The sequence below is a fragment of the Mastigoproctus giganteus genome, chromosome 10, assembly GCF_048544385.1.
Source record: "Mastigoproctus giganteus isolate SK-2022 chromosome 10, ASM4854438v1, whole genome shotgun sequence".
Classification (NCBI taxonomy): Eukaryota; Metazoa; Arthropoda; class Arachnida; order Uropygi; family Thelyphonidae; genus Mastigoproctus; species Mastigoproctus giganteus.
The window spans coordinates 15,430,052-15,442,973 of record NC_143584.1 but is presented as its reverse complement, the minus strand read 5'-3'; the positions used below and the strand labels follow the sequence as shown (position 1 = coordinate 15,442,973).

At 44.8% G+C, this 12,922-nt stretch overlaps 1 protein-coding gene across 1 annotated transcript in view; it reads right to left on the bottom strand.

The window, feature by feature from the left end:
* LOC150078794 (Na(+)/H(+) exchanger protein 2-like) overlaps positions 1 to 12,922 on the bottom strand; it is a 138,066-nt gene that overhangs the window by 32,257 nt on the left and 92,887 nt on the right. The window lies entirely within an intron of this gene.

The window sequence follows — 12,922 nt, the reverse complement described above, 5'->3', positions numbered from 1 at the left end:
TTTCTACCAATCATCCTGTATGTGGGTAGAGTATGGTACCACAAAGCAACTACTGCAACTAACAGACGAAGGCTCACCACAATACAGCGCCATATTCTGCTCACCATCTCGAGAGCACGCAATACAGTCAGCACCCATGCACTCCAAGTTCTCATGGGTGCCCTCCCCTGGACTTGGAAATAGTTTGCTGTGGTCTCCTCCACCACCTTTCCAAGGGCAAAAGCTGTCACCTGCCAAGGTTTTACAACGGATCTAAGGAATGACAATAAAGCAGAGAAGAAGAGGCGTACCCAATACCTACAGAAAACCGGGCAAACACGCTCGGAAAACTCTCAGAAGGGCACAATAACTCGAAAATTCATACCTCAGGTACACGCCGTCTATCCAAAATTCCCACACTGGCTATCACCAGGATTACTAACCACCTGTCTGCTCACCGGCCACACAGTGCCTTCCGACAAAAACTGACTGCCTTTGGACTCAGTAATGCACCTCTGTGCCACTGCGGACGGACAGAAACGTGGGAGCATCTTATGCACCGATGCGAATTATACCAGGACCTATCGATGTTGATGGTCTGTTCAGATAGCAAACAAACTGAATGAGTATTTTGCATTTACATTCACACATGAGTTATTAAGGATTGAAAATTCCAGAAGGTTATCAAATTGTAGCAGGGTGCTTAATGATTTTGTTATAACTGAGAGCAAAGTGGAGGAGAAATTGTTGAAGTTAAGCATAAGAAAGGCATCTGGGGTGGATGGGATCTATCCAGTTATATTAAAGGAAGTAAGCAAACCCTTAGCCATAATTATGAGAGCTTCCTTGGACTCAGGGGAGATACCCATGGACTGGAAATGTGCAAATGTATCCCGAATTCACAAAGGGGGATCGAAGGGTGACACGAGCAATTATAGACCAGTTAGTTTAACTTCTGTTTCGGGTAAAATGGAGTCACTGGTTAAAGAAGTATTGCAGGATAATCTAGACAAGACTGCAGCAATAATTCAGACACAGCATGGGTTTGTTAAGGGAAAGTCTTGTCGAACAAATTTAATTGGATATTATTATGTGGTTACAAAGGAACTGGATGCCAAAAATTATTTTGATATCATATACTTGGATTTCAGGAAAGCATTTGACACTGTTGCACATGGAAGACTACTGTACAAATTGGAGGAGAATGGTATTAAGGGCAAGTTGGTACAATGGATAAAAGGATGGTTGAGGGGGAGAAGACAGAGGATTGTAATCAATGGGCACTGCTCTTCGTGGACTAATGTTATTAGTGGAGTCCCACAGGGTTCGGTGTTGGGTCCACTGTTGTTTTGTATATTTATCAATGATATTGATGAAGGTATATCAGGCTTAGTGTCGAAGTTTTCAGATGATACAAAGGTTGGTAGCGTTGTTAACGACAGTAATGGCAGTGTGCTACTGCATCAGGATCTAGAAAATTTGGGAAGATGGGCTGAGAAGTGGCAACTGAAGTTTAACATTGACAAATGTAAAGTACTGCAGATGGGTAGAAGTAATCCCAGAGGAACATACCAACTGTGTGGTACTACACTTAGGTTGGTAGAAAATGAAAAAGACCTGGGAGTAATTGTGCAGCCAGATATGACGTTTTCTGAGCAATTAAGACAGGCTGCCAGAGCAGGTCATGGGGTTTTGTCAATGATATAGGTCTGGAGGCCTCACTTTAGGAAGGATGTAGATTTGCTTGAGCATGTACAGAGAAGGGTAACAAGATTTGTGAGGGCAAGGAAGGGATCCTCTTACCAAGAGAGGCTTAAGTTCTGCAAATTACAGCGGCTGGAGATTAGGCACCTGCGAGGTGATCTGATTGAGGTGTATAGGGCCTTGAGTGGATTGAGCACGCTGAATTCTGTTGGGTTTCTTCCACTTGTTCAGATTACGAACCTAAGCGGGCATAAGTTCAAATTGAGGAAAGACAGCTGTAGAATAGATGTGCAGAAATTTGCCTTTAGCCAGCGGGTGGTTAATTGCTGGAACCAACTTCCATCTGTCGTTGTGGAAGTTGATAGGTTAAATAAATTTAAGGAGAAACTGGACAAACATTTAGAGGGAATGGTTGTGTGATTTTTTTTTTTTTTTTTTGCTAATGCTACATAAGCTCGTACACTTGCTTTCTTGCACCACATGCCACAGAAACACAATTCGTGTTACAAAACCAGGAGCATTATGTACTAGAGGAGGAGTATAGCTACAAGGCGCTAACTAAATATGAGCAGCATCTTTTCGGCCGATGAAGAACCTTCCCTGAGCCACAACCATAAGTAGCGAAACCCCGCTGACTCACCAGCCCAAAGAACGCTCTTGCCTACATAAACATTCAGTCAAAAAAACATATCTGGAAGAAATCCCACCTCATTACTCAAACTCCAAGGGAAAAGCTCTCCTAGAAAAGCTCACCTGGACTAGATAAATCCATCGAGTGCAATACACAGAAGCATTCTCCATATGGACCTGGAAGCGACAACCACCCAAGACGATGCTGCTAGGTAAAAATTGCTGAACCGCAGAAACGGCGTGTGACAGCTCACCTACCAGACAAAGAGCGGAAACTAGACGCCGCTGGCAACGCAGTCGAGCAAATCACCACAGAGACATCATCCTGCAAATGGCATACGCACCGAGACAATAACTTTAGTGCCAGGACCTGTGGGGGGTAGCAACACCAATGACAAGACAAACAGCAGATAAACTGCTGCAGAGCCTTACTGGCGATCTGAGCCGGCTCGCTTGCTGAGCTTACTGTACTCCCCTACCTGGCGGGTGGGGGGACGAAGGCCGTCCTGTCTCCCCCATCGCCACCCCTCATTTCCTTCTGGTGGGGCATGGGCATGCCCCACTGACATTTGCCTGGGTCGTCTTCTCTATTGATCCCAGTTCTTCCTACCTTTCCCCCAGTCTTCAGTCTTCAGTCTTCTCCCCTCTATCTGCACACCAGCGCACGACCTACACCAAAATTTTAACTTCTCTAAATTATTTTCGACAACTCCTCGGCCACTTAATCTCCAGTGCACCCCCATCTAATCAGGAAAATACAATATGTATGTGTTAAACGATACCAACGGGCACGCTATATACATTTTTTTTATAGGTCCTAGCCACTTAAATCTCAGGAAATTAGGTGGCAGGACCTGCCAGAGTACTTATTTACAAATATTAGTGAATCTGGTCTGCCTCCACGGGGCGAAAGTGGGGCAATGTCGGGCCTCAGCTGAGGTCTGGCGGCTAAATGGCCAGAAGAACAACGGTACACGACACCAGGCACCTCAAGATCCATACACTTTTAAATCTCTGGCCTTTACAATGAACTGAAGTTTAACATTTTTTATGAAGTTTAACATTGACAAATGTAAAGTACTACATATGGGAAACAGCAACCCCAGAGCAACGTATCAACTCTGTGGTACTACACTGACAGTGGTAGAGAATGAAAGGGACCTGGGGGTGGTGGGGTGGTTATGCAGGCAGATATGAAGTTCTCTGACCAGTGCAGACGGGCTGCAAGAGTAGCTCATGGTGTATTGTCAATGATATATAGGAATTTTTCTAGCAGGGATAAGGAGGTGATTATTCCCTTGTAATGGTCAGGCCACACCTAGAGTACTGTATACAGGTCTGGAGGCCTCATTTCAAGAAGGATGTAGAGCTGCTGGAACGAGTACAGAGAAGGGCAACAAGATTAGTAAATGGAACAAAGGGGTGCTCTTACGAAGAAAGGCTTATGTTTTGCAAATTACAGTGTCTGGAGACTAGGCACCAGCGAGGTGATCTGATAGGTGTATAAAGCCTTGAATGGTTTGAATATGCTTAATGCTGATGGGATTCTTCCTCTTGCTCAGAATAATCACCTGAGAGGGCATAAATTCAAATTGAGGAAAGACAGATGTAGGATAGACGTGCGAAAATTTGCCTTTAGCCAACGGGTGGTTGGTTGGTGGAACAGACTTCCATCCCTTGTCATGGAAGTTGATAGCCTAAATAAGTTTAAGGCTCAGCTGGACAGGTATTTCGAACGAATAGAGGCGTGAAGTGGAAGTGGTTATTTTTTATTTTATTTATTTATTTATTATTATTTTTTTTGGCTGATGCTGCATAAGCTTGCTTTCTTGCATCAAATGCCTCTACTAATGCTAATGCTAACTGTATCACCACGCAATGTAACCTAAGTAGAAATGGGCGAAACCCCTGGTGCCGTCTAACCCTAAATACACTTTACCTAAACATCATCTTTACAATTGCACGAAGGATTACCGGGATAATAGCGCAGTGCAAGTTACCACTACACCATATAAATGCCTCAGTCGCCCAGTCCGCAGGGGCTGCGCCCAGGTTTCTGTCCTGGGGCCACTCCTGTGGAACTTCGTCTTAGATGACTTCCTCGCCATGGATCTGGTAGTGTGAAGGCCCAGGCCTATGCAGATGACTTGGTCTTGACCATCGAGGCTGACAGCAGATCCTCCCTAGAAATGCAAGCAAATGATGCCCTGCAAAAGCTGCTACACTGGACGAAGCTACACTTGCCCAAACTAGCACCCTACAAGACAAAATCGGTGCTGCTAAAAGGTATGCGAGACTTAAGGAGACCACCACAAATTAAGATTGAGAACAAAATAATTAAGCTGTGCGAACAGATCAAATACCTAGGAATAATCATGGACAGAAAATTAAATTTCAAGCCTAGAATATATTAAACAAAAAATAAAATATACCTCGTCGCTAGAGTCACTCGCAGGGATTCAGTCGTATTACCCTGTCCCTCTACTACAAAGCTCTCTTCTTCCCTGCCATCACGTATGGCTCCATGTCTAGTACTTGAGGGAGGTTCTAGAAGTGAATAAAAGGATTTTCGAAACCATTCAGAGGACTAGCCTCCTTACCATGACGAGAGCAACTAGAACGACTAGCACGGCTGGCCTCCAGATCATGGCAGGGGTTCTTCCCCTGGACATTGAGGCTACCCGCTGCGGTCTACTCTACCATCTTGCTAGAAACATCAGCTACAATGTATTGTATGACCTCACCACTGACTTCACTAATGACCGCAATTGTGAGAAGAGAAGAATCACTGACCACCTCGTCCAGATTTGGCAGATGAGATGGAACGACACAGAAAAAGGCGCAGTGACTAGAAGATTCCTCCCCACTGTCGTGGTTTCACCCCGGTCGGAATACCACCTTCCTCCTTACAGTACACAGCCCGTTTAAAGCTAAGCTTCACAAACTTGGCATCATAGATAATGCGGACTGCCCTTGTGGCATCCTGGAGACAATGTTTGACTGCGATCTGCGACTAATAACGGCAATCCAATATATACCAGACAACCAAGAACTCAGACTGTTAGACATTCAAGAGGCACTCAATCAATATGCCCAGGATCTATTTTCCAGAAGGAAAACAATGACAGCAATACACCAAAGGCAACCCTACTAGAAGGACTGCAGAAGGTCAAACAAGAAGGTGACAAACAAATAAAACTTACCATAATGTAAGAAGCTATTCCGCAGTACGCACCCAGTTTGAACACCAATCCAAAATTCCCACTCCTGAAAGTAAGCAGAAGAAAACTCCAATTCACTGCACGACAAAAGACCGATAAAAAAAAAAACTACAGAATCCCAGACCCTGGCTTGCCAGGAAAAGACCTTGTTTGTTGAGTCAGTGGTGAAACCACTGGACTTGACACCACCATTTGGATTACAGCGGAGATACAATAGGTGATATGGCCTATTGGCGACCCAAAACTGCACTCCCTTGTGGGGACCTGTATTTTGCTATTTCCTGGGGAGAGGGATGGAGGAGAGGTTTTTTTTCCCCTCTCTTCTCTCCTCATGATATTTTCACTCTGGTGGGGCATAGGCATGCCCCATTGAAAATGGGGGGTCACCTTCCTATCCGATCCCTCTTCTTATTTCATCCCCCAGTCTTCAACGTCCCCTCCCAGCACCCTCTCTTGTACAGCGACTGCCCCACATGTCCAAATTTAAATCACATCAAAATTTGCCCGACCTTTTAGGCTCTATAGAAATAGTTCTTTCATCATAAAACCCCACGCACGCTTTCTAAATGCAGTTTTACCGAAATCAACCGTGATCGCTACAATCTATTTTAGGTCCTAGCTACCGAAAACTCAGGAATGTAAGTGGCAGGACCTGCCAGAGTAAAATTAGTCTCTTGGTACACCCGGTCGGCGTCCCCATCGATAGGTATGGTAACGCCGAGTCCCAATGGGGGCCCGGTGGCCAACAGACCGGATGAACAATGGGCATAACAAACTACATACCACATGACCCATACATTATTTTTAAACCTCTGGCATAGACAGGGTAATGTCACTCGATACATAGAACATACGCGGAGATGGGAGAAATCCCTGGAGCAGTCTGACCCTCAACATACATATATATCTACCTATACCTAAACATCACTGACCATACCCCAGGAAAGTTAGAACACTGAGGAGACAAACCCAAAGAGAAAACTCTCCCTGAACTTAAATTTCATGGGCCAGATAGCTGGCAAAGACAGCTATCTGGCTCGTGAAATTCAAGTTCAGGGAGAGATAGCTGGCAAAAGACACTACCACACGGACACCTGGAAATGTCAACCACCCAGGACTGAGTGGCTCCCTAGAAGTCGCCTAAAAGCCGACCTCACATGAAGAGACCAAAAGTGATCACCAGCACCAAACATGGAGATGCATCATCCCACTTGTGGTACAACACTAAACGACACCATGACTTTTATTGACTGAACCTGCCGGGATATCACCACATGGAAAACAGCAGACATGCTGCTACAGAGCCTTATTGGTGATCTGAGCCAGCTCTCTTGCCGGGCTCACTTTCCTCCCTTCCCCAGCGAGGGGGGAGGAGAGGATCTTCCCTTCTCTTCCTCTCTTCTTTCTGGTGGGGCATGGGCATGCCCCACTGACATCCACCTGGGGTCGTCTTCCCTATTTACTCCAGTTTCTTCTTTTCTTTCTCACTCCAGTCTTCACTCTCCTCCCCTCTATCTGCAACTTAGCATACCTCCCACACACTAAAATTTAATCTTATCAAAAAACTTTTCGCTCACTTTTCGGGCTCTCACCTTTCAAGCCCTGTCCCCTTGCAACCCAACTTTGAATCATTTTTTTTTTTTTTTGGTCCTAGCCACTGAAATCTCAGGAAATTAGGTGGCAGGACCTGCCAGAGTAAAAGCAAACTACTGGGTACCTGGTCTGCCTCCACGGGGCAAAAGTGGGGCACCGTTTCGCCTCAGCAAGGGTCTGGAGGCTAAATGGCCAGAAGAACAACGGTACACGACACCACACATTTCAAGATTCATACACTTTTAAATCTCTGGCCTTTAACAGCGAACTGTACCACCACACAATGTAAACTACGCGGAGATGAGGGAAATCCCTGGTGCCGTTTGACCCTAAATACACTTTACCTAACCATCACTGCTGACCAGGTACACCCTTTCGTTGTAACGGTCTTCCCCTCAGGCGGTGCCGTCTTTCAGCAGGATAATGCGCCATGCCACACCGCCCGGATTATTCGAGACTGGTTCGCAGAATATGAGGAAGACTTCCGGTTATTGCCCTGCCCTCCAAATTCCTCAGACATCAATCCCATCGAGCATCTTTGGTTTGTGTTGGAACAACAACTCCGATCTGCTGCGTCTCAACCACGAACCTTACGGGAGTTGAAGGATCTGCTGGTTACGTGTTGGTACCAGATACCACAAGACATTTAGAAATCTTGTAGCATCCATGCCTCGCCCAGTACGAGCTGTTTTCGCTGCACGTGGAGGACCAACATGTTAGGTAGGTGGTCATAATGTTTTGGCTCATCGGTGTATCATGTAAGAAAGCAAGCTTATACAGCATCAGCCAAAAAAAAAAAAAAGGGGAAAAACCCTTCCCATTTCACCATCCATTCGCTCCAAGAATTTGTCCAATTCTCCCTTGAATTTATTTAAGCTATCAACTTCCACAACCACAGATGGAAGTTTGTTCCAGCAAACTTCCCATCTGTTGTAAATTCATCAAGTAACGAAGCCAGAGACACACATGACAATGTAAAGGGTAAAACTACACACCAAGTGATTGGAACGGTGCCCGACTTCAGGTCATCAAACAGTGAATTGCAGACCAGAGACGGGCCATCATCAAGAAGAACTTGATAGCTCCTGCAGTCTTGATAAAAATCCAGCAGGATGTGAGCGATCGACTACAAACAGAACAATAACGAATATGGACAAACGAAACCAGAACTGGAGAAGGAACAGCAAGTACCAGAACTATAACTAAGCCGAAGTGGAAACAGTGAAGATCGCTATATCCAGAATAGAAGAAGAGTAAAAAAAAAGCCCTTACAGAATTCGCAAAAATGGACTACACAAATACCCAAAATACCGAAGCAGAGACCAAACAGAATCCCGGAAAAGTCATAGACCACTTCAATAGACGAATAAAATACCGCATTATTGAGAAATAATAACGAAGTAACACTAGTGCCGCTACAGCAGCCACCAGGATAAACCGAAAGGAAACCAGAGAACAACATGACACAAAACGCAAGGAACCACCAACTTCAGAAAGAAGTCTACAGCAGAAGAGATAAGATAGTTCAACTGACCCAATACAAACGGTATAACAGAAGTAAGAAGCTGATCAGAAAAGTGAGGGCCATCCTCAAGAAAGACAACATCCACAGCAAACACGAGACCTATAATCAGAGGATCGAAGAATACCTTGACACTCAAGCAGAAACTACTGGCACTCAGTAAGAGACTTCGCCATTGCAGGGAGAGTGCTAAGAGGAAAACAGACAACAGGATATTTGATGAAAACCAGAGAGCTTTCTGCAGGAGGAAAATCGGACAAGAGGAGAAGGAAGGCAACGGACCCCTCCAACTAGAACGCACTCGAGGAGGTCTGCGGAAACTTGTGGAGAGCGAAGTTAGCCATAACGGCCATGCACCCTGGATAGATACAGAAAAGAAGAAAACTAAGAACGCACAAGATGACATAATGGGAAATTCGGGAGGTAGAAGTACAACAGTCGATCAGGAAGTCCCACAACTGGCAAACCATAGGGACAGATCACATCCACAACTACTGGTACGAGAAGTTCAGGTGTACATACACACACACACACACACACACACACACACACACACACACGCACACACACAGCACACAGTCCCAGAGTCTGTGACTCAAGGAATCATCTATCTAAAGGCTAAAGACAAAGACAACAAACTCGGAAGTGCAAACCTATCTCCCAACAATGTGCAAGATACTGACCAGCTGCATAACTAAGAAGATATCAGATCACTTGGTGAGCAAGAACATCATGGCCGAGCAGAAAAAGGAATGTAAGCAGATGAACACAGGATGCAAGGAGCAATTGATAATTGACGCTGCAGTTATTAAGCAAGCCTACAAGAAGTACTGCAACCTGTACAGGACCTACATCGACTACCGCAAGGCCTTGGACGCTGTGCCTCATAGCTGGCTGATAGGGACACTAAAGATCTATGAAGTAAACCCAAAGTGACACTTCGTAGAAGCAACCATGGAAAAATGGAGGACCACCATCAAGGTCGAAAACATCACGACCAGACTGATACCCATCAAAAGAGAAATCTTCCAAGGAAGATTCCACTATGGTTCTTTTTAGCACTCAAATCCACTGCCCGCCATGCTCAATAACACCAAACACGGATATACCCTAAAAGAAAGGAGGAAGAACCTGTACACCCTCTGTCACCTGATGTACATGGATGACATCAAGCTGTATGCCGCAACTGAGAATCAACTCCAACGGCTAGTACGGATCACCAAAGAGTATAGCTTTAACATCAGGATGCATTTGGCCTAGACAAATGCAATACCCATGAATTACAGCAAGGACATCTAGCCAGACAAAGCTACCAGCTGAAGACCAGTGAAAAGAGTGAAGCAATGACAGAGGGAGCCCATAAATGATGAGGATTGTCTGAAGCCATTGAACAAAAGAAGAAGGCGATTAAGAACCTGCGAAATTACTTCCAGGAAAACACAGCACCGATCTACCAAGCGAAGTTAGCCACAATGGCCATGCACCCTGGATAGATACAGAAAAGAAGAAAACCAAGAATGCACAAGATGACATAATGGGAAATTCGGCAGGTAGAAGTACAATAGTCGATCAGGAAGTCCCACAACTGGCAAACCCTAGGAAATAGACCACACGCACAGATAGAAGCAAGAACACAAATAGAAAGATGGACGAAGAAGACACTACAATGACATCCATCGGTCCATCAAGACTACACAGATAAGACGGCTTAGAACGCTTGGCTCACGAAAGGAAAGCTTTTCCCCGAGACCGAAGGATTCATGCTCGCCATCCAAGAAGAGGTAATCAACACAAGGAACTATAAAAATCTATCGCCAAGGATGCAGGAGTACAAGGTGACATGTCGTCGATGATACCTGATCCCAAAAACAATCCAGCATATCACTGCAGGATTCAGGGTGAGATCACCCAGACGGAGTACACTCGGAGACATGATCAGGATAATATATCAGAAGCTAGCGCAAAAATACCAGCTGATAAAAGAAAGTTTACCATATTAATAGTACGAGCCTCAGGCCATACTATAGACCTCTACTCAAACTATACTGGGACCGTGCCATCATAACGGACAAGGTTATCTGCCCAAAAGACCAGACATAATCATCATCAAGGAAATTGCTACCTACTTGATGGACATAGCGGCGCCCAACACCAAACCAGCTCCAGAAAGCCGCCATCCCGATCACCTCTAGGATAGTAAGAGAGTTCCTCGACCAACAGTAATAAAAACAATAAGAGTAACTGGACACAACCAACCATCCCACACACACACTTGGTACTAGTACCCGTCACAAGGTGGAAAAAACCCATAAAGAAGGAAAAAAAAAAGTCTTCAGCTATTTGGATAGCCTATAGAGCATAATTTCTTTTTGCGACTTCCAATTTTCTTTGGGCACTTATAAAACAGTAATGGAATCTGTAAAGTACACTAGTCATCAAAAGATAAGATGCAGACACAAAGGATAAAGAAACCTTTAGTAGATAATAACACAACTTTATTAGAAAACTGTTTTATTGTGGCTTTATAATAGACAAAGACTGGACAAATTTGAACTGCAGTTAAACCATTATCCAAATGAGATCAGTGTAGCCGAAATGGTGCATCTATTATCAATGGAAACAAATCCCAATGAGTGGGAACTTTGTAAACAGCTATATTACTACCGTGAGGCTAAAATTAATGTGGGTACCTATTAACAGAAAGAAATGAATTAAAAACTGAAATCGAATCGAGGCCTATTTAGAAAATTGAGATCGCAATTTCCAGAAAACTCAGTTCAGCTTTTGATGCGGTTGCTAGAACATCACGTGGGAAAGGTAAATTGGATAATAAAAATTACTACCTACTACAATTTCCAGAAAAGTAATGTTATCACTGAATTGTGACCACCCCATCCGTAATGGACTATGCCACAGAGCCCGCAGGACAGCTTCATACGCTAGAGTAGTGGCAATTTGCATCTGGTCGTGCAAGTCAGAGTGGTAAAGTAAAAGTCATGGGAGGTAGTAAAAATATCATGGAGTTTAAAAAGATCACGATTGTGGGAGTTCGTGTGTTGGGCGCTTCCTTATCGGAAACAGGTCTTGTTGGTAGCTCACGGCCCATTGTGGTTAAGGTGTACAAGAATGGTGTCGAAAGGGTCAACCATCACCCCTGACAAAGGATTACATAAGGTGAATGTTCGTGGTGAGCGAAGGGTGCAGCCCGTTGTATGGGCTAAACGGCAGGTTACTATGCAATAGGTGACATCGCAAGACAATATAGGGAATGCATGACATGTCATGTAGACATGTATAGTATCTTATGTAGGACAGCACCTGAACGAAAGTTCAACCCGCCTTTGTATACTGATGGTTACAGAGCACTTTAACAGGCCAGAAATGTGCGTAATATTTTTGTGCACTGTGTGTTGTTTAGTTGTTTCTGGCCGTTTTGTCACCAAGCAGGCGATCTAAACACAACGTAGGGAATGCAAGAACAATGTCCCAAATGACAATGTGCCTGACACTCAGACGTATGGGGTTCCACAGCAGACGATCCAAGAGACCCTCTCTTCACCGCTGATCATCGTCGATGGAGAATTCTGTGGTGTGAACGACATGCTCGTTGGTCACTGGAGCAGCAGATATAAGTGTGCTGGTCGGATGAATCCAAATACCTGGTGCAACACGTCGACGGACACCGTGTGTGGCGCAAGCAATATGATTCCACAGACCCATCATGCATATTGCCAGCTGTCCAGGTGGGTAGTGGTTGCTTGATATGGGGCATGTTTTGTCAAGAATTTGGCCACTTGTGAATATGGACCAACGTTTCACTGATGAGATCTACCGGCAGCTCTTAGGAGACCGTCTGCACCATGCCATGCCATGTTGCATTTTCTCCCCGTACAGAAACGGGATCTTCCAAGACGATAATGCGCCGTGTCGTCGGTCCAGCAGTGTGCAAGAGTGATTCGAGGGTGGGACACAGTGAAGATATCCCCCATCTTGATTGGCCTTCAAATTTGCCTGACCTCAATCCAAATGTACACCTGTTGGATGTTTTGGGATGGGAAGTGAGGCGCATGGGCATGCAACCGTCAAGTATTTCGACACTGGGAAAGGCCTGGAAGGCAGCATGGCTGAAGATCTCTACGGACGTCTTCAGACATCTAGTGGAGTCAATACGTAGACGATTAGCAGCTGTTATCCGTGCAAACGGTAACCAACACGATGTTAGGTAGATGATAATAATTCATTGATCACTCAGTAATCAATGAATTATTATCAT